General features: G+C 49.3%; 1 long non-coding RNA gene across 1 annotated transcript in view; it reads left to right on the top strand.

The window, feature by feature from the left end:
* Positions 1-2,357: 2,357 nt before the first annotated feature.
* The window catches only part of LOC149467743 (uncharacterized), a 35,093-nt gene continuing 16,993 nt past the window's right edge, over positions 2,358-20,457 (top strand). The window contains exons 1-2 of the long non-coding RNA XR_016311848.1: positions 2,358-2,533; positions 15,199-15,271. This is a non-coding gene — a long non-coding RNA (uncharacterized LOC149467743). The remainder of the gene's footprint in view (positions 2,534-15,198; positions 15,272-20,457) is intronic.

Consider the following 20,457-nt stretch of genomic DNA (forward strand, 5'->3'; position numbering starts at 1 on the left):
CCGCACAGTGCCATTGGTTGGTAAGATGCTGTTAGGTGTGCAGTAGGCAGTGCCTTAGCAAATAATTACGCATCCCTCGCCCCATTCAGTTGATGATTGTAATGTTCCCCAGCCTACAATTGAATGTAAACAAAGGGTTGGGGTGCTGGGGATGCTGACTGATGTCATTGTTCAAAAAGTGCCATAGCCATATTTGGTTTATTACATCAGCCGGCATTCTTAGCCCCTTCATTTACAATCAGCTGTCACCTGGAGAATCTCCTGGTTGTCAGCTGAATGGAGCCAGAGATGCATCCTTGGTTGCTAGGATAGCAGCAGCCTCCAGCATTCTAGCAACCAGCAAGCCCTAAGGAGGAAGCGTAACATCCACAACAGCTTTGCAGCGCAAACATGGTCTGGCCTGTCTCTGTACACCAAATTGGAGGTGGTTTTAATTACCTCCTGTTACGTTATCTACAAACTGTCAGTAATTCTTACATTTGAAAATTCCCAAAATAGGAACTACCCAAGTCTGTTGCATGTTTTGGAACTTTACGAGGCTTTCCTTAATTATGTGCAGATGTTTTAAAGGCAATCTGGATCTCCCCAATGTGCCTAACATTGATGTCAGTGGGAAAATAATTCCTCATACATTGATGTCGGTTAAAATATAATGCCTGCTTGTACATGTGACTTACATCAATGTCACTGGGAATATAATGCTCTCAAGTTGCTGTAGATGGGAAAATAATTCCTGTTTCACTGGTGTCAGTGTGTTGCTACATAAGTGTACAGCCGGTGGGAAGGGGTTTATTTGGTGTGGATGGGAAACCTCACATTGGAAGGAAGATCACATGAAATCACCACACACTGACAGCACAGCAATGAAGAACTCCCTTTAACACGTGTGTGCGTGTGCGTGCGTGTATATAACAAGTTTACTGCTACTTTAAATTGGTAAAGATTGTAAAATAATGCCCTTTATACTGGTGTCAATGGGAAAACTATTCCCCACCAACATACCAGTGACAGTGTGCAAAAAAAAAAATAATTACATTGGTGTCAGTGGGAAAATAATTCCCCTTATGTGAGCATCCCTTTGGTAATATTTTTCACACACATGGATGTCAGTGGAAAAATTGCCAGTAAGGCTACGTTCACACTAGCGTTGTGTGCAGGCAGAAGAGAGGCGTTTGGGAAGCGTTTTTACCGCTTCCCAAACGCCTCGGACAATTCTGCACATTGCAGCACATGGTGCTGTTCTAACGGGAGCATTAGCATCGAGGCAAAACAGACGTTGAAGCCTCCTATTCTAGTCTATGGTGCCGCTCCGCAAACGCGCGACTGGCATTTGCGGTGCGGTTGCGGGGTGTTTGCGGAGCGGTAATACCATTCAAACTTCATTATAGGCGTTTGTGGGGCATTTTTAATGCTCGGAAAACACCTAGCAACCGCCGCTAAACCGCGCATGCGGCATTTTCCGAGCGTTAAAAAACACTCCGCAAACGCCGGACCAACACATGCCAAACGCTATAGGTTTTCTCTGGCCTGGTGGATCATCATTCAAGCTTTGTTGGGAAAATCCTTCCTATTGATCTCTTAAAAGATCCTCACAATGGAAGCAAGTCATGGGTTAGATTCCCTATGAAATTGTTATTGCGATCTGTGTTCCCCCTGGGGAGATTCACCTTCTATGTCCTGGTAACAGTAAGTGACATATAATGAGGGATTAAATGGAGTTAACTGTATCTATAGCCAAATCGTTTTCACTTTTGGATAGAGTAGAACAAATGTCTGCATTGGAGGACTTCTCTATTCCTTTTCTGGGAACAGCTTTACAATTTTACATTTCTCATAATGTTCTGCTTCAGTGACAACAGCCATCAAGAAAAATAGAGACTCTCCCCAGTGCGAAAAAAAAAACAATAAAACACAACAGGGGCGCCGATCCTTCCCACTTAACCAAGAACAGAAAAAAAAGTTTTGGCTATGCATACAGGTTACGTGTTCTGGTGAGGAATGTCTACGAGGGAATTTCCTGGCAAAGGCTCCAGGAGGGTTAATGTTCTGATTTTGGTTGCAGGGATGGGACTGTGTTCGTGTTGGGGGGTGGTGAGGAGGCAGGGGTGTATCTGCCATGAGGCAAACAAGGCGTTTGTCTAGGGTGGCAGTTTACAGGGGGCGGCACGCCCCCCAGGCAGAAGGGACACTGTGTGTGTCAGCAACAGTGCTGCCATGGATGAGTGTACAGCCAAGCCGACACACAAGGAGGGTCACCCGGGCTAAGGGACTGGCTGCAGAGGAGAGAAGAGTGGTGGGCGGATCCCTGGTGTGCGCTCGGAGCGTGTGAGGGCGGGGCCCACTGTCAGTGTGCGCTGGGACGTGCAGGATGGCCAGAAGGTGCCAGCGGAGGAGGAAAAAGAAAAGAACGAGGTCAGGGTGTAGGAGCCCCCCGCTCTTTTGCAGCCGCCGCCGGAGATCCTGAGGGATATGGGACACAAGCGTCCCTCCTGGAGTGATCCTGACACTGTCTGGAGGAGCCCCTGCTGGACAGGTAAGAGCTTGGAGGACTGGTGCTTCCCCACTCCTGTCCCCCCGACACACAGCCCCCCACCACTTCCCTCCCCCGTACCATTGCCCCCTCTCTGTCACACTGCCCCCTGTAACGCTGCCCCCTCCTGTCACCCTTTCCCACACCTGTTCCACTTCCCCCCTCCTGTCCCCCCACATTGTCCCACTACCCCCCATCTGTCCCCACTGCCCCTCACCTGTCCCTCTGTGCTCCTCCTGTCCCACTACCCCTCACCTGTCCCTCTGCGCTCCTCCTGTCCCACTGCCCCGATGCTGTCCCATGCCTCCTGTCACGCTGCCCCCCACCTGTCCCTCTGCGCTCCTCCTGTCCCGCTGCCCCGATCCTGTCCCATGCCCCCTGTCACGCTGCCCCCCACCTGTCCCTCTGAGCTCCTCCTGTCCCACTGCCACTCACCTTTCCCTCTGCGCTCCTCCTTTCCCACTGCCCCTCACCTGTCCCTCTGCGCTCCTCCTGTCGCGCTGCCCCGATCCTGTCCCATGCCCCGTCATGCTGCCCCTCACCTGTCCCTCTGTGCTCCTCCTGTCCCACTGCCACTCACCTGTCCCTCTGCGCTCCTCCTGTCCCGCTGCCCCGATCCTGTTCCATGCCCCGTATCACGCTGGCCCCCACCTCTCCTTTTGAGCTCCTCCTGTCCCACTACCCCTCACCTGTCCTTCTGCGCTCCTCCTGTCCCTCTGCACTCCTCCTCCTGTCCCGATCCTGTCCCATGCCCCCCGTCACGCTGCCCCTCACCTGTCCCTCTGCGCTCCTCCTGTCTCACTGCCCCTCACCTGTTCCACTGCGCTCTTCCTGTCCCGCTGCCCCGATCCTGTTCCATGCCCCCCATCTGTCCCTCTGTGCTCCTCCTCCTGTCCCACTGTACTTCTCCTGTCCCTCTGCCCCCACCATGCTACCCCCCATCATGCTGCCCTCCCCCTGTCATGATGCCTCCCTCTTGTCCTGCTACCCTCCTACCTGTCTCAATGGCCTACTCCCCCTTCCTGCTGCCCCCCTCCTCTCCTGCTGCCCCCTTCCTGTCCTGCTGCCCCCCATCACGCTGACCCCCTCCTGTCCCACGACCCCCCCCTGCCATGTCACACTGCCCTCCATCATGCTCTTGTACTGAAGAGGTGGATCTTAAACAGCAAGGGGAGAGATAAATGTAGATGGGGGGTGCTCAATTTTAGTCTTGCCTAGGGCAGCAAAAAAGTAAAATACACTACTGTGCGGAGGGTCGATGCTGGGACTGCAGGGATGGGTCAGTATGTGGGGACTGCAGGGATGGGTCAGTATGTGGGGATTGCAGGGATGGGTCAGTATGTGGGGATTGCAGGGAAGGTTCAGTATGTGGGCATTGCAGGGATGGGTCAGTATGTGGGGACTGCAGGGATGGGTCAGTATGTGGGGATTGCAGGGATGGGTCAGTATGTGGGGATTGCAGGGATGGGTCAGTATGTGGGGATTGCAGGGAAGGTTCAGTATGTGGGCATTGCAGGGATGGGTCAGTATGTGGGGATTGCAGGGATGGGTCAGTATGTGGGGATCGCAGGGATGGGTCAGTATGTGGGGATCGCAGGGATGGGTCAGTATGTGGGGATCGCAGGGATGGGTCAGTATGTGGGGATCGCAGGGAAGGGTCAGTATGTGGGGATCGCAGGGATGGGTCAGTATGTGGGGACTGCAGGGATGGGTCAGTATTTGGGGATTGCAGGGATGGGTCAGTATGTGGGGATTGCAGGGATGGGTCAGTATGTGGGGATTGCAGGGATGGGTCAGTATGTGGTGGATGGGAGAGTGAGGCAGTGTTGGGTTGGTGAGGAGGATCAGTGCTGGGATTGCAGAGATGGGTCAGTATGTGGGGATTGCAGGGATGGGTCAGTATGTGGGGATTGCAGGGATGGGTCAGTATGTGGGGATTGCAGGGAAGGGTCAGTATGTGGGCATTGCAGGGATGGGTCAGTATGTGGGGATCGCAGGGATGGGTCAGTATGTGGGGATCGCAGGGATGGGTCAGTATGTGGGGATCGCAGGGATGGGTCAGTATGTGGGGATCGCAGGGATGGGTCAGTATGTGGTGGATGGGAGGATGGGTCAGTATGTGGGGATTGCAGGGATGGGTCAGTATGTGGTGGATGGGAGGATGGGTCAGTATGTGGGGATTGCAGGGATGGGTCAGTATGTGGGGATCGCAGGGATGGGTCAGTATGTGGGGATTGCAGGGAAGGGTCAGTATGTGGGGATTGCAGGGATGGGTCAGTATGTGGGGATTGCAGGGATGGGTCAGTATGTGGGGATCGCAGGGAAGGGTCAGTATGTGGGGATCGCAGGGAAGGGTCAGTATGTGGGGATCGCAGGGATGGGTCAGTATGTGGGGATCGCAGGGATGGGTCAGTATGTGGTGGATGGGAGGATGGGTCAGTATGTGGGGATTGCAGGGATGGGTCAGTATGTGGGGATCGCAGGGATGGGTCAGTATGTGGGGATCGCAGGGATGGGTCAGTATGTGGGGATCGCAGGGAAGGGTCAGTATGTGGGGATCGCAGGGATGGGTCAGTATGTGGGGATCGCAGGGATGGGTCAGTATGTGGGGATCGCAGGGATGGGTCAGTATGTGGGGATCGCAGGGATGGGTCAGTATGTGGGGATCGCAGGGAAGGGTCAGTATGTGGGGATTGCAGGGATGGGTCAGTATGTGGTGGATGGGAGGATGGGTCAGTATGTGGGGATTGCAGGGATGGGTCAGTATGTGGGGATTGCAGGGATGGGTCAGTATGTGGGGATTGCAGGGATGGGTCAGTATGTGGTGGATGGGAGGATGGGTCAGTATGTGGGGATTGCAGGGAAGGGTCAGTATGTGGTGGATAGGAGGATGGGTCAGTATGTGGGGATTGCAGGGATGGGTCAGTATGTGGGGATTGCAGGGATGGGTCAGTATGTGGGGATTGCAGGGATGGGTCAGTATGTGGGGATCGCAGGGATGGGTCAGTATGTGGGGATCGCAGGGATGGGTCAGTATGTGGGGATCGCAGGGATGGGTCAGTATGTGGTGGATGGGAGGATGGGTCAGTGTTGTCTGTGATGGATACTACCAGCACTGATCTCCTGCCACTTCCAGCTCATACATGGGTATGGGGAGCCCTCTCTGTATATGGGTGACACACCATTCCTTCCCCCAGTGAGGACCCCTTTGCTCCCATCCTCACCCACCTACCTGTCTTCTGGATGAAGTACTGACAGCGCCTGCTGCTCACTGCACCCATCATCTGATACTTCATGTCCGTCCCCTCGCCCTTCACTTGCCGACATCGTTCCGCCACCTCTACGCATTTGGTGTCCATGTTGGCGGCTCACGGCTCTTCCACTATGAGGCTGACGGTACTTCACGTCCAATCAGATTGCCAGCATGGGGGAGGGGCTCTGTAAGACATAAACGGTGAGTTGTATGAGGATCCGCCATCGTTAGCGCCCACCCAAGCAATCATTTGACCATCCTGGTGTGGGGCGAAAGTCAGAAATGATTGAAGAGCGATCTCCACCAATCTGATCTGACAATGTGTGCTGTGCTCATACAATCCTCCACAATTTGACCTTTCTATTACATCCTGGACCACCTAGTAATGGCGGCTGTATTGTTGGCAGGTTCCCTTAATGGGACCTGGGGGTCAGAGGTCACTGGCAATCTGCAGAGGCCGGCTCCCTGCTTTGAATCTGCAGCATAGAGGTGACCCCTCTGATAAAGAACACAGACTGCCCGGACCCTCAGCCATTTGTTATCTGATTGACCGATATGAAGCCGCCTCTACCCCTTACATGGACTGTTCCCATCGGAGTGCCCCGTTACATGCATTGATCCCATCGGAGTGCCCCTTTACATTGACTGTTCCCATCGGAGTGCCCCTTTACATGGACTGTTCACATCGGAGTGCCCCCTTTACATGGACTGTTCCCATTGGAGTGTCCCCTTACATGCACTGATCCCATCGGAGTGCCCACTTTACATGGACTGTTCCCATGGGAGTGCCCCCTTACATGGACTGTTCCCATTGGAGTGCCCCCTTACATGGACTGTTCCCATGGGAGTGCCCCCTTACATGCACTGATCCCATCGGAGTGCCCCCCTTACATGGACTGTTCCCATCGGAGTGCCCCCTTACATGCACTGATCCCATCGGAGTGCCCCTTTACATGGACTGTTCCCATCAAAGTGTCCCCTTACATGCACTGATCCCATCGGAGTGCCCCCTTTACATGGACTGTTCACATCGGAGTGCCCCCTTTACATGGACTGTTTCCATCGTAGTGTCCCCTTACATGCACTGATCCCATCGGCTTGCCCCCTTACATTCACTGATCCCATCGAAGTGCCCCCTTTACATGGACTGTTCCCATCGGAGTGTCCCCTTACATGCACTGATCCCATCGGAGTTCCCCCTTACATGCACTGATCCCATCGGAGTACCCCCTTACATGGACTGTTCCCATCGGAGTGCCCCCTTACATGGACTGTTCCCATCGGAGTGCCCCCTTACATGCACTGATCCCATCGGAGTGCCCCCCTTACATGGACTGTTCCCATCGGAGTGCCCCCTTACATGCACTGATCCCATCGGAGTGCCCCTTTACATGGACTGTTCCCATCGGAGTGCCCCCTTACATGGACTGTTCCCATCGGAGTGCCCTCTTACAAAGACTGTTCCCATCGTAGTGCCCCCTTACATGGACTGTTCCCATCGGAGTGCCCCCTAACATGCAGTGTTCTCATCGGAGTGCCCCCTTACATGCAGTGTTCCCATCGTATTGCCCCCTCACATGCACTGATCCCATCGGAGTGCCCCCTCACATGCACTGATCCCATCGGAGTGCCCCCTCACATGCACTGATCCCATCGGAGTGCCCCCTCACATGCACTGATCCCATCGGAGTGTCCCATTACATGGACTGTTCCCATCGGAGTGCCCCATTACATGGACTGTTCCCATCGGAGTGCCCCCTTACATGGACTGTTCCCATCGGAGTGCCCCCTTACATGGACTGTTCCCATCGGAGTGCCCCCTTTACATGCACTGATTCCATCGGAGTGCCCCTTACATGGACTGATCCCATCGGAGTGCCCCCTTACATGTACTGTTCCCATCGGAGTGCCCCCTTACATGGACTGTTCCCATCGGAGTGCCCCCTTACATGGACTGTTCCCATCGGAGTGCCCCATTACATGCACTGTTCCCATCGGAGTGCCCCCTTACATGGACTGTTCCCATCGGAGTGCCCCTTTACATGGACTGATCCCATCGGAGTGCCCCCTTACATGGACTGTTCCCATCGGAGTGCCCCCTTACATGGACTGTTCCCATCGGAGTGCCCCTTTACATGGACTGTTCCCATCACCATCAGCACCGTGCAGGCAGCTGCTCCAAGCACAGCGCCGGTCTCCTAGCAACCGATGTAAACACTACAGAACAGATCACACACATTTCTTTTTCACGCTCCTCAGCTCCGCCTCCTAGCTGCTCAAAGTTGCTCCGCCCCTTTCTTACTGCATCATTGGAGGGAGGAGACTAGACTGAGGCGGGGCTCTATTCAGACAAGCTGGCTGCAGAATTTGAGAGGAAACACATGACCTGCACTCCGCCCCTTTTTTAATGAACTTTAATGAACTAACAAATATTCAGAGGCTAAAGAGTGGAGCTCCACTAGACAGGAAACATGTGACCTCCAAAATGGAGTTCCATTCTGCAGCCAGACTTGTCAGTTTCTGTACAAATCTACACAGGACATATGTGACATCCACTTCATTGAGCTGCGGTTGTTGGTTGTTTATTGAATTAAAGTTCAATAAACAAAAAGAAAAAAAAGGAGACCTGAACTAAAGATGGAGTGCAGGCCACATGTCCTATCTAGAGTGGAGCTCCATTTTGCTGCTAGGCCCCTCCCCTCCACTCATCTCCTGGAAGGCACAGCGTCGGTCTCCTAGCAACCTATGTAGTCTACGATCCTACCCGCGCGCTCCTCAGCCCCGCCTCCTGGCTAATCGTACCGCAGCGCCCCCTTTGGACGTTTCCAAAGGGGGAGGAGTCTAGACTGTGAGGAAGCTCTGCTCAGAAAGCAAGGACACTCTGGAGAGGACCGTCCAATCATCTCTGGGACAGACTGGGGGGGGGGGGGGGCGGTGACATAAAGGGACACTCCGATGAGAACAATACATGCATGGGGCACTCCGATGAGAACAGTCCATGTAAAGGGGGCACTCCGATGGGATCAGTCCATGTGAGGGGGCACTCCGATGGGAACAGTCCATGTGAGGGGGCACTCCGATGGGATCAGTCCATGTGAGGGGGCACTCCGATGGGAACAGTCCATGTGAGGGGGCACTCCAATGGGAACACTGCATGTAAAGGGGCAATCCGATGGGAACACTGCATGTAAGGGGGCACTCCGATGAGAACACTGCATGTTAGGGGGCACTCCGATGGGAACAGTCCATGTAAGGGGGCACTACGATGGGAACAGTCTTTGTAAGAGGGCACTCCGATGGGAACAGTCCATGTAAGGGGGCACTCCGATGGGAACAGTCCTTGTAAGGGGGCACTCCGATGGGAACAGTCCTTGTAAGGGGGCACTCCGATGGGAACAGTCCATGTAAGGGGGCACTCCGATGGGATCAGTCCGGGGTGGGGAAGGGGGGGCTATGGGAACACTGCATGTAAAGGGGCAATCCGATGGGAACACTGCATGTAAGGGGGCACTCCGATGAGAACACTGCATGTTAGGGGGCACTCCGATGGGAACAGTCTTTGTAAGAGGGCACTCCGATGGAAACACTGCATGTAAGGGGACACTCCGATGAGAACACTGCATGTTAGGGGGCACTCTGATGGGAACAGTCCATGTAAGAGGGCACCCAGATGGGAACAGTCCATGTAAGGGGGCACTCCGATGGGAACAGTCCATGTGAGGGGGCACTCCTATGGGATCAGTCCATGTGAGGGGGCACTCCGATGGGAACAGTCCATGTAAGGGGGCACTCCGATGGGTTCAGTCCGGGGGGGGAAGGGGGGGCAGGTGACATAAAGGGACACTCCGATGAGAACAATACATGCATGGGGCACTCCGATTAGAACAGTCCATGTAAAGGGGGCACTCCGATGGGATCAGTCCATGTGAGGGGGCACTCCGATGGGAACAGTCCATGTGAGGGGGCACTCCGATGGGATTAGTCCATGTGAGGGGGCACTCCGATGGGAACAGTCCATGTGAGGGGGCACTCCGATGGGAACAGTCCATGTAAGGGGGCACTCCGATGGGATCAGTCCATGTAAGGGGGCACTCCGATGGGATCAGTCCATGTAAGGGGGCACTCCGATGGGAACACTGCATGTAAGGGGACACTCCGATGAGAACACTGCATGTTAGGGGGCACTCTGATGGGAACAGTTCATGTAAGGGGGCACTCCGATGGGAACAGTCCATGTAAGGGGGCACTCCGATGGGAACACTGCATGTAAGGGGGCACTCCGATGGGAACAGTCCATGTAAGGTGGCACTTTGATGGGAACAGTCCAAGTAAGGGGGCATTCCGATGGGAACAGTCCTTGTAAGGGGGCATTCTGATGGGAACAGTCCATGTAAGGGGGCACCCAGATGGGAATAGTCCATGTAAGGGGGCACTCCGATGGGATCAGTCCATGTAAGGGGGCACTCCGATGGGAACACTGCACTTAAGGGGACACTCCGATGAGAACACTGCATGTAAGGGGGCACTCCAATGGGAACAGTCCATGTAAGGGGGCACTCCGATGGGAACAGTCCATGTAAGGTGGCACTCCGATGGGAACAGTCCATGTAAGGGGGCACTCCGATGGGAACGTTCCATGTAAGGGGGCTCTCCGATGGGAACAGTGCATGTAAGGGGGCTTTCCGATGGGAACAGTCCATGTAAGGGGGCACTCCGATGGGAACAGTCCATGTAAGGGGGCACTCCGATGGGAACAGTCCAAGTAAGGGGGCACTCCGATGGGAACAGTCCTTGTAAGGGGGCATTCTGATGGGAACAGTCCATGTAAGGGGGCACCCAGATGTGAATATTCCATGTAAGGGGGCACTCCGATGGGATCAGTCCATGTAAGGGAGCACTCTGATGGTATCAGTCCATGTAAGGGGGCATTCCGATAGGATCAGTCCATGTAAGTGGTGACTCCGATGGGAACACTGCATGTAAGGGGGCACTCCGATGAGAACACTGCATGTTAGGGGGCACTCCGATGGGAACAGTTCATGTAAGGGGGCACTCCGATGGGAACAGTCTATGTAAGGGGGCACTTTGATGGGAACAGTCCATGTAAGGGGGCACTCCGATGGGAACAGTCCATGTAAGGGGGCACTCCGATGGGAACAGTCCATGTAAGGGGGCACTCCGATGGGAACAGTCCATGTAAGGGGGCTCTCCGATGGGAACAGTCCATGTAAGGGGGCTCTCCAATGGGAACAGTCCATATAAGGGGGCACTCTGATGGGAACAGGTCATGTAAGGGGGCACTCTGATGGGAACAGTCCACGTAAGGGGCACTCTGATGGGAACAGTCCATTAAAGGGGGCTCTCTGATGGGAACAGTTCATGTAAGGGGGCACTCTGATGGGAACAATCCATGTAAAGGGGTTCTCTGATGGGAACAGTCCATGTGAGTGCGTACTGAGATTAGGATAGTCCATATAAGGGGGCACTCCGATGAGGACAACTGATGTAAGGAGGAACTGTATTGGGGACCCTGATATAAAAGGGCACTCTGATGGGGTTAATCCAGGTAAGGGAGACTCTGTAGGGACATCTGGTGTAAGAGGAACTTTGATGAGGACTCCTGATATAAGGAACCACCATGATGGGGACAGTCCATGTAAAGGGGCACTCCAAAAGGAACAGACCTTGTAAGGGGGCACTCGGATGGAGACAGCCCATGTAAAGGGGCACTCCACTAAGGACAGTCCATGAAATGGGAATTCTGATGAGGACAACTGATTTAAGGGGACACTTGGAGAATCTGATATAAAGAGGGCCTTTGTGGATTACTCCTGATAAAAGACGGAACTCCGATGGGGACAATCCATGTAAGGGGGACTGTGATAAGGATGTCTGATGTAAGGGGGACCTTAATGAGGACTTCTGATATAATGGGGCGCAGTGATGGGGAGACCTGATATAATGGAGCACAGTGATGGGGAGACCTGATATAAGGGGCACAGTGATGGGGAGACCTGATATAACGGGGCGCAGTGATGAGGAGACCTGATATAATGGGACGCAGTGATGGGGAGACCTGATATAATGGGGCGCAGTGATGGGGAGACCTGAGATAATGGGACGCAGTGATGGGGAGACCTGATATAATGGGGCGCAGTGATGGGGAGACCCGATATAAGGGGCGCAGTGATGGGGAGACCCGATATAATGGGGCGCAGTGATGGGGAGACCCGATATAAGGGGTGCAGTGATGGGGAGACCCGATATAATGGGGCGCAGTGATGGGGAGACCCGATATAATGGGGCGCAGCGATGGGGAGACCCGATATAATGGGGCGCAGCGATGGGGAGACCCGATATAATGGGGCGCAGCGATGGGGAGACCCGATATAATGGGGCACAGTGATGGGGAGACCTGATATAATGGGGCGCAGAGATGAGGAGACCTGATATAATGGGGCACAGTGATGGGGAGACCTGATATAATGGGGCACACTAATGGGGAGACCTGATATAAGGGGGCACAGTGATGGGGAGACCTGATATAATGGGGCACAGTGATGGGTAGACCTGATATAATGGGGCGCAGTGATGGGGAGACCTGATATAATGGGGCACAGTGATGGGGAGACCTGATATAATGGGGCACAGTGATGGGGAGACCTGATACAATGGGGAGCAGTGATGGGGAGACCTGATATAATGGGGCACAGTGATGGGGAGACCTGATATAAGGGGGCACAGTGATGAGGAGACCTGATATAATGGGGCGCAGTGATGGGGAGACCTGATATAAGGGGTGTTGGTTCTGTTTATTCATCCTAATGACAGTCTAATACAGACTAGTGGATCCCGGGTCATGTCTGGTGGGACAGAAGTGTGAAGAGGGAATACTGGTTCTCTGTGTCTCTAGCGCACAGTGTGAACAGCTGTCAGTCACTCACACACAATGGTGACATCATGGCCCCTCTGACTTTTTTTAATCTTTTATTATCTACAGAAATGGTACATATCATACATAACTATATGATACAGCCTGTCACCAACATTACCACAGCCCCCCGTAATATCAATGTATAAATCTGTGTCCCCCTATAACATTGTTTTCTTATCAGAAGGCTGATGTCTGGAAGATGTTGGAACTAAGTATCCGATATGTGAAGGGGGAACTTTCTGGCCACGATTCTTCAGATTACACTGTTCAACAGGTAAAAAGTTTTGGGCATAAAATTAGCTAATCTTACATAATTTTGGGGTGCTGAAAACGAAAATGACCCTAAAAAATGTTGATTGGCTCTAGTTTCCATGATATATTCACCCATCTAATGACGTAAGCCATTCAAAATTATGATGCAACTTCAGCTGCATATTGCGCAATTGATACTGGTGACCAATAGAAAATTGCATGTATACTGAGATGATGCAATATTAGCCTTTAATTGCATCACTTCACTGCATAAAAGCTGCAGTATCTGTAGCTGATTTTAGTTCGACAGCGTCTTTACATTTCGTTTTATGCTTATATAGGCTACTCAGTAATGCCTCGAACTTGTGTGAATAAAGCCGATAATTTCTGCTATATCTGCGGTGAAATAACTTTTATCTCACAAAAAAGGAGGATAACAGGAATGATTAAGAAAGCCTCCAACTTGTATTTTGGCTGCAAGATAGGAGACCAGGACAAGAGCTGGGCACCACATATATGCTGCAATTCTTGTGGGACGGCACTGGAGCAATGGTTAAATGCAAAAAAAGGCATCTATGCCTTTCGCTGTGCCAATGATTTGGAGAGAGCCAACAGATCATGTTAGTAATTGTTACTTTTGTATGGTGCCTCCAATTGTAAAAGGGCTAAATAAGAAGAAAAAGTTATCTGTGCACTATCCAAATATTCCATCGGCAATACGTCCAGTTCCTCATGGAGAGGGGCTACCAATTCCTAAAGCACCAGAATCCTTCGTGGTTGAGTCAAGTGAGGAAGAACCTGAAGCGTGTAGTCACGTGGAGTTGTAAGAGATAGCCCTTTCCTCGAATACAAGAGAAAAGCCAAGAGAAGCAAAACCGACACAAACTGAAGACAAAACTAGTGAGAATCCTAAGTATTAAAATGATTCAACTTAGCTTATGGCTATAATTTTTCTTGGTAATCCTATGCAATATATTATGCCATTTAGGCTTTGTTATGTAGTCAATATCACTTGCTTTATATTTGTGGAAAGACATCTATCTATATAATTATTGTGCATTATGTAGTCATTACGCCTATAGTAGAAAACTTTCCGTTTACAGAAAAACTAGAGCCAATTGACAAATTTCATTGTTATATTTGAACTCAGAATGTGAAATTCATTAAGAAATGGATCCTTTTGTTTCCAAAACTGGCAAAAAATAAAAATTTGTTGAACAGTGTTATAATCCAAACGAGTCCACCGAAATCATTATCAACACATTAGTGAAAGTGTCTCGGTGAATTCATAAGGAAATCTGTAGCATCATAAAATGTAATACAACAAAATAAAACCAAGGGGTGACTCTATTATTCATCAATAGACTGTCCACTTTGCAATTGCAGTTGCTCCACAGCTTACTAAATACGGGGAAGCACTGCTGACATCCATCACCCCATTAAGTGCGAGAACAAATGTTGTTCTTTTTCATGTTCATGCATGTGATTGGGTATTCTTTACCAGCTGCAGCTTTATTTCATTTACTAAGCTCTCGAGCAATAGAACTTGCAAAGTGCACATGCTATTTAACTTTAGTAAATCAACCCCAACGTGTCCGTGTTTTGTTCAGTTCTTCTCCTTCACGTTGTATTTTAGAGAAGAAACATTGATCAAAGAAAAGGAGATATGTAGAGACATTACAGGTGATCATTGCTGACCACTGCATCACCCACCATAAGAGAACAGCAACAACCATGTCAAGTCTGTTCTCTGTTTTGTGAATGAAAAGGGTTGTTCTTATGTAGATCTTAGTAAACAAGTCTGGAGAGGAAGATGGAAGGTTCTAGGATGAGGCTTATTACAATCAGGCATCTAACACTAAGAATACGATGACTAGCATGGAGTAGGTTAGTGTAGTGTAGTTTAGTGTAGGTCCTGCCCTGAAAGAGTCTACCTTGTCGTGGTGGGCAGGCTTGTCATCTTTTGGTTACAAATGTCAAAACTGGAGAAAGAATGTATTGTCTCTGGGCAGTTTCATTTTTGACCATGGGATTCAACTAAAAGACTCCTAGATTTCATATAGACAGACCAGAAAAAAATAGTTATATGTCTATAGAGAAAAAAAGATGCAGACAGTAATCTGTACAAACTATTTTAAAGTGGCTTTGTATGTTATCAGCATTTTTAATGTTACACGTTTATTCCTTCTATTTCATGCCGGCAACATTTCTCTGATCTAATGTTTACAGGGGTATACTCTCTGGCCACGACACGACTCTGGAGATTTCTCTGCTGACCCACGGATGTTGATCAGGTGTCCAGGTAGGGTGGCAGCTTTCTCTTTGGGTCCTCATGCTGTTAGGTCTGCTGTCATAGGACTGCCTTGGTCATTCTTCTCCTCTGATCAGTCCTCAGTGTTACCAACATAGAAATAATGCTTGTAATAGTGTATTAGCACAGGTTTTTTAAGCGGAGAGTAGACACTCTTCATCTGGAGGAATGGAGTGAGGCTAATTCTTGGGGAGCTCTGAAACTGCGGCAGGACAGGAATGTTGGTGGCGCATAACTCTGAGGAAGTCTCGGCCTTCCTGTTGGGTTCACGAAGTTCAGGGTTGATTGCACCTCCTCCCAGTTGGGTGCGGTCTGGTGGGATAACTGGGGTGTTGTGCATGGCCTGATAGGTGGAATATGGGTGGGGTGTCCTCCTTCAGGGGTTGACCACAGTACCCTGAGGGTTGTCATTTCCCCTGTTGCTGCCATGGGCTCTGTTCAGATGTTTTGGAATTTTATTTCTAAAAAAAACTTTTTTTAATTTAACATCCAATTATTTATTGTAATACACTATTGTGAGCATTTTTCTTTGTCAGTAAAACTGGGGACTGGTGAGATGAGGAGGGCGACAAAGGCAGTTCTCTGTGAACAAACTTCACTATAATTAACCACTTGCCCTCCTGAGGATTTACCCCCCTTCCGGTCAGCAGGCCTCTTTTTGCTACTCGGCGCTGCACTAATTCAACTGATAATTGCGCGGTCATGCAATGCTGCTCCCAAACGAAATTTGTTTCCTTTTTTTCCACACAAATAGAGCTTTCTTTTGGTGGTATTTGATCACCTGTGCGCTTTTTATTTTTCACGCTATAAACAAAAATAGACCAAAAATTTTGAAGAAAAACAATGTTTTTTACTTTCAGCTATAAAAAATATATAGTAAACTCAAAGTTAGTTATAAATTTAGGCCAAAATGTATTCTGCTACATGTTTTTGGTAAAAAAATCCCAGTATATTGATTGCTTTGTGTGAAAGTTATAGCGTCTACAAACTATGGTATAGATACTGCAATTAACGCCATTTTTTGCTATACAGCGCTGTGCTAGTTTAATGGACAATTGCACGGTCATGCAATACGGTATATAAATGAAATTTTCATCTTTTTTTTCCCACAAATTGAGCTTTCTTTCGGTGGTATTTTATCCCCTGTACGTTTTTTTTTTTTGCGCTATAAAAAAAAAAAGGCTGACTATTTTGACAAAAAAAAAAAACAATATTTTGGACTTTTTGCTATAAAACATGTCCAGTAAAAAAAATGTAAAAACCAAATTTAGTCATAAATTTCTGCCAAAATGTATTCTGCGACATGTCTTTGCTTAAAAAAAATCCTAATACGTGTAAATCAATTGGTTTACGTGAAAGTTATAGCGTCTACAAATGGCGGGAAAGATACTGGGATTTTTTTTTTATTATACTAATAATGGCGGCCATCAGAGACTTATGGTGGTGATCAGCGATTTATGACAGTAATCAGCGACTTATGGCGGGACTGCGGTGGACATTTTGACACTGGGGGGGGGAACTGACTAGGGTCACTGACATCCCCAATGACACCAAAAAAAAAAAACACTGACACTGTATTAATGGCACTGGGGAGGAAGGGGTTAACCTTTATTAGGTAAAGAAAGGGTTAAATGTGTGAGGGGAGTGTTTTACTAGGGGGCGGGGGTGTGTACTTCACAGGAACACGCTGATCCTGAGAGATAAAGTCTTCTCTCAGGTTGAGGTGCTGGGAACTGACAGATAGCAGAGCTGCAATGTAAACACTGCAGCCATGCTATCTGTAAGTGATTACTTGTAATCGCCGGCACCCGGCAGGAAATGACCCGTCGGGAGCCGGTGATGGACACCCGTTGCCATGATCGGTGGGACGGGTAGGGCGGGCACGTGCCTCGCGCGCTACCCCTACCTGTTTTGCACAGCGACGTTAAAAGATGGCGCTGTGCGTACAGGTGCCGCCCTGCCGCAGTAAAAACACTGCGGGGGGTCGGCAAGCGGTTAAACTGCTTTAGACCTTTCAGACTGAAGGTCAATTATTTTCAATTAGTGTTTTGTACAGACATTGATGCTTGGTCAGAGAGTGAAGTGTGGTTCATTACACAATGGTGTGTACATTAAAACGTGAAGGAAAAAGTGGACACTTTGTTTTATTCTATTTCAGTATGCTAGAGATATGAATATGTGTGGGAGATTGGGGACAATACCCCCAGTGTCTTTCCAAGTCTAATCAGGTAATAGACACATCTTGGGGAGTCTCCCATCTTGTACACTTCACCTGCCTTATTGCAGGCTAATGTGGATGTATGTATGTGGAAGAGAGCTCAGAATTCATCAAAGAAGGGGAAATGTGCCATTACAGGTTACCATTGCTGACCACTGCATCACCCGTCATATAATACCAGCAACAGCCATTTCAAGACTGTTCTCTGTTTTGTGAATGAAAAGGATTGTTCTTTGTAAACAAGTCTGGAAAGGAAGATGGCAGGTTCTAGGTTGAGGCATATTACATACAGGCATCTAACACTAAAAATACGATGACTAGCATGGAGTAGGTTAGAGTAGTGTAGTTTAGTGTAGGCCCTGCCCTAAAAGAGTCTACCATGTCGTGGTGGGCAGGCTTGTCATCTTTTGGTTAAGACCAGACCAGAACAGACTAGAAAAAAATAGTTATATGTCTATATTTCTAGAAAAAAAGATACAGACAGCTATAGTTCTGAAGAAGTCCCCAAAGTGGGCGGGACAAAATGCGTAAGCTGACACGTGCCTACCCACTCTCTCTGACATCCACATGCCATCTCCACATGCTGTGGTTCATATGTAGACCTTTCACAGCCATACATCTATTCTTGAGCCGTTTGCTAGGCTTGAACTTGAGGACTGGCCACCATCCACGGGAGTGCAGGCAGATTTTTTGCTGGACTTGGACGTTCCATTGTTATTTCAGCCTTTATAATCACAGGACCCAGGGGTCCTATCAGACTGTGAGTTATAGCGATTTGTGATGCTACTTTAATCATATCAGTTGTACAGATCACGGGCTGGACTGGTCATACGAGTTCATGTTGCTTATTTACTCCTACAATATCCTCTATCACATAGGCTGGCTACTGTGTACTATAGTACTGAACTCCCAGTTACAAGCTGACCATCCTCACTCCATGGCTGTCATTCCTTCTCTGGCTATCAGCTGATTGATTTCAGCAGGTTTCATCCATTTTTCTCATGCAATACCTTCCATTGCCTTACCTTCATTACGGCCTCCATCCATCTGGTTCTGGTCACACAAGAGTTTATTTATACCACGTATTGCATGGACTTTGAGGCTTTTGCCCTGTACAGTGACTTTATACCTTGTGATCCTCTTTGGCCAACAGCCATGTCCACACTGGCCTTTGCATATTGCTATATATTCTAATGCTATCTGTTTATGCATTGATGTTTGTTGTTTAGCTGTGTAATATATCTATTTGGTTGGCACTTCCAGGAACCCCCGGTGTGTGCAGTAGGCTTACTCTCCATCTAGTGGGTTTTGGGGGGTTGGGGGTGTCAGTGGGCTGGTACTATCTCCCTCAGCTTCTCCTCTCTCTTTTGTGAGTGCGATGGTGGGATGTGAGGGTCCTCTATCTAGGGGAGGAGTTCCTTGTGGGGGTATTGGGGGGTTGGTTAGGATTGGTGGGGTGGTTTGGGTCAGGGATTGGGTGTTGGAGGGTTGGGTCAGGTTAGTTCCAGTGGACCGACTCCATCCTTTGTCCATCCCTGATGGTTCCCTCTTGATATCTCGGGGGGTAGAGTCCTCTGTCATGCAGGATTATCATGTCTCCGATGGCCTATTACTGTTTATGGTGCATAATAAATTTTATTTGAGGTTAGTTTTTTAGGTGTGCGGTCTTTTTTCTTCTTTTTTTTGCAGGTTCTAGGTTGAGGCTTATTACAAACAGGCATCTAGCACTAAAATTACGATGACTAGCATTGAGTAGGTTAGCGTAGTGTAACACAGCTGATCACATGACAGAGCCGACGTTATCTGCTCTTTACAGTGATCGGTGATCCACTGTGTCCATCCCGAGGGCGTGCATGCGCAAGTAGAGTGGGAGGACGTCACCCTATTGAGCATCTGTGGGGCATCCTCAAATGGAAGGTGGAGGAGTGCAAGGTCTCTAACATCCACCAGCTTCGTGATGTCGTCATGGAGGAGTGGAAGAGGACTCCAGTGGCAACCTGTGAAGCTCTGCTTAACTCCTTATCCAAAAGGGTTAAGGCAGTGCTGTGAAATAATGGTGGCCACACAAAATATTGACACTTTGGGCCCAATTTGGACATTTTCACTTAGGGGTGTACTCACTTTTGTTGCCAGCAGTTTAGACATTAATGGCTATGTGCTGAGTTATTTTGAGGGGAGGGCAAATTTACACTGTTATACAAGCTGTACACTTACATTGTAGCAAAGTGTCACTTCTTCAGTGTTGTCACATGAAAAAGATATAAAAAATATTTACAAAATGTGAGGGGTGTATATTTTTTTTTACAAAGTCCATACTTCTCTTTTAAAATAGTTAATTTGATTTCTTCAAAGGTTACACAAAAGTTACTACATTTTACTTTTGCTCACCACTTTCTCCAAAAGTTCTCTGTATATTTTGATGACACATTTACCTAAATGTCATATTACTTCACTCAGTTTTAGAAAAACGGGACTTTAATGGTATCTATCAGGTGTGTAACTGCAGATCATGGTGAATGTAGAATTTTGATGCAGCACCCTGGTGGCCTCCCTGCTATTGTTGATCTTAAAGTTGTTCTAAAGGCTTAAGGTTTTTTACCTTCTTGTATTGTATGCATGAAGCTAAAAACCCTTCATTGTGCAGCAGCCTCCCAGCTCCCCTAATGTTCACCTGAGCCCGATCTCTGTATAGCGATGTGCATAGGAGACTCAGCTTTCCTGGGCCTCTCCATCCTCATTGGCTGAGACACAGCAGTGGGAGCCATTGTCAATCACAGCTTGTGAGGAGGGAGCGGGGGGTTCGGCTGAGTCCCGCTCTGCTGTGTCTGATGTAGCGCCCTCTAAGTAGCTAGGTTGTTATTTCTGTAAGACAGAGGCTGGGTAGCAGCCTGGGATGAGTCAGCCTGGGAGTGAGGTAGTGAGTTCACCTCAGGACAGGCTGGGAGGCACTACAGGTCAG

The sequence above is a fragment of the Staurois parvus genome, unplaced genomic scaffold (genome assembly GCF_062004578.1).
Source record: "Staurois parvus isolate SC_StPar_1 unplaced genomic scaffold, SC_StPar_1.0 ptg000102l, whole genome shotgun sequence".
Lineage (NCBI taxonomy): Eukaryota > Metazoa > Chordata > Amphibia > Anura > Ranidae > Staurois > Staurois parvus.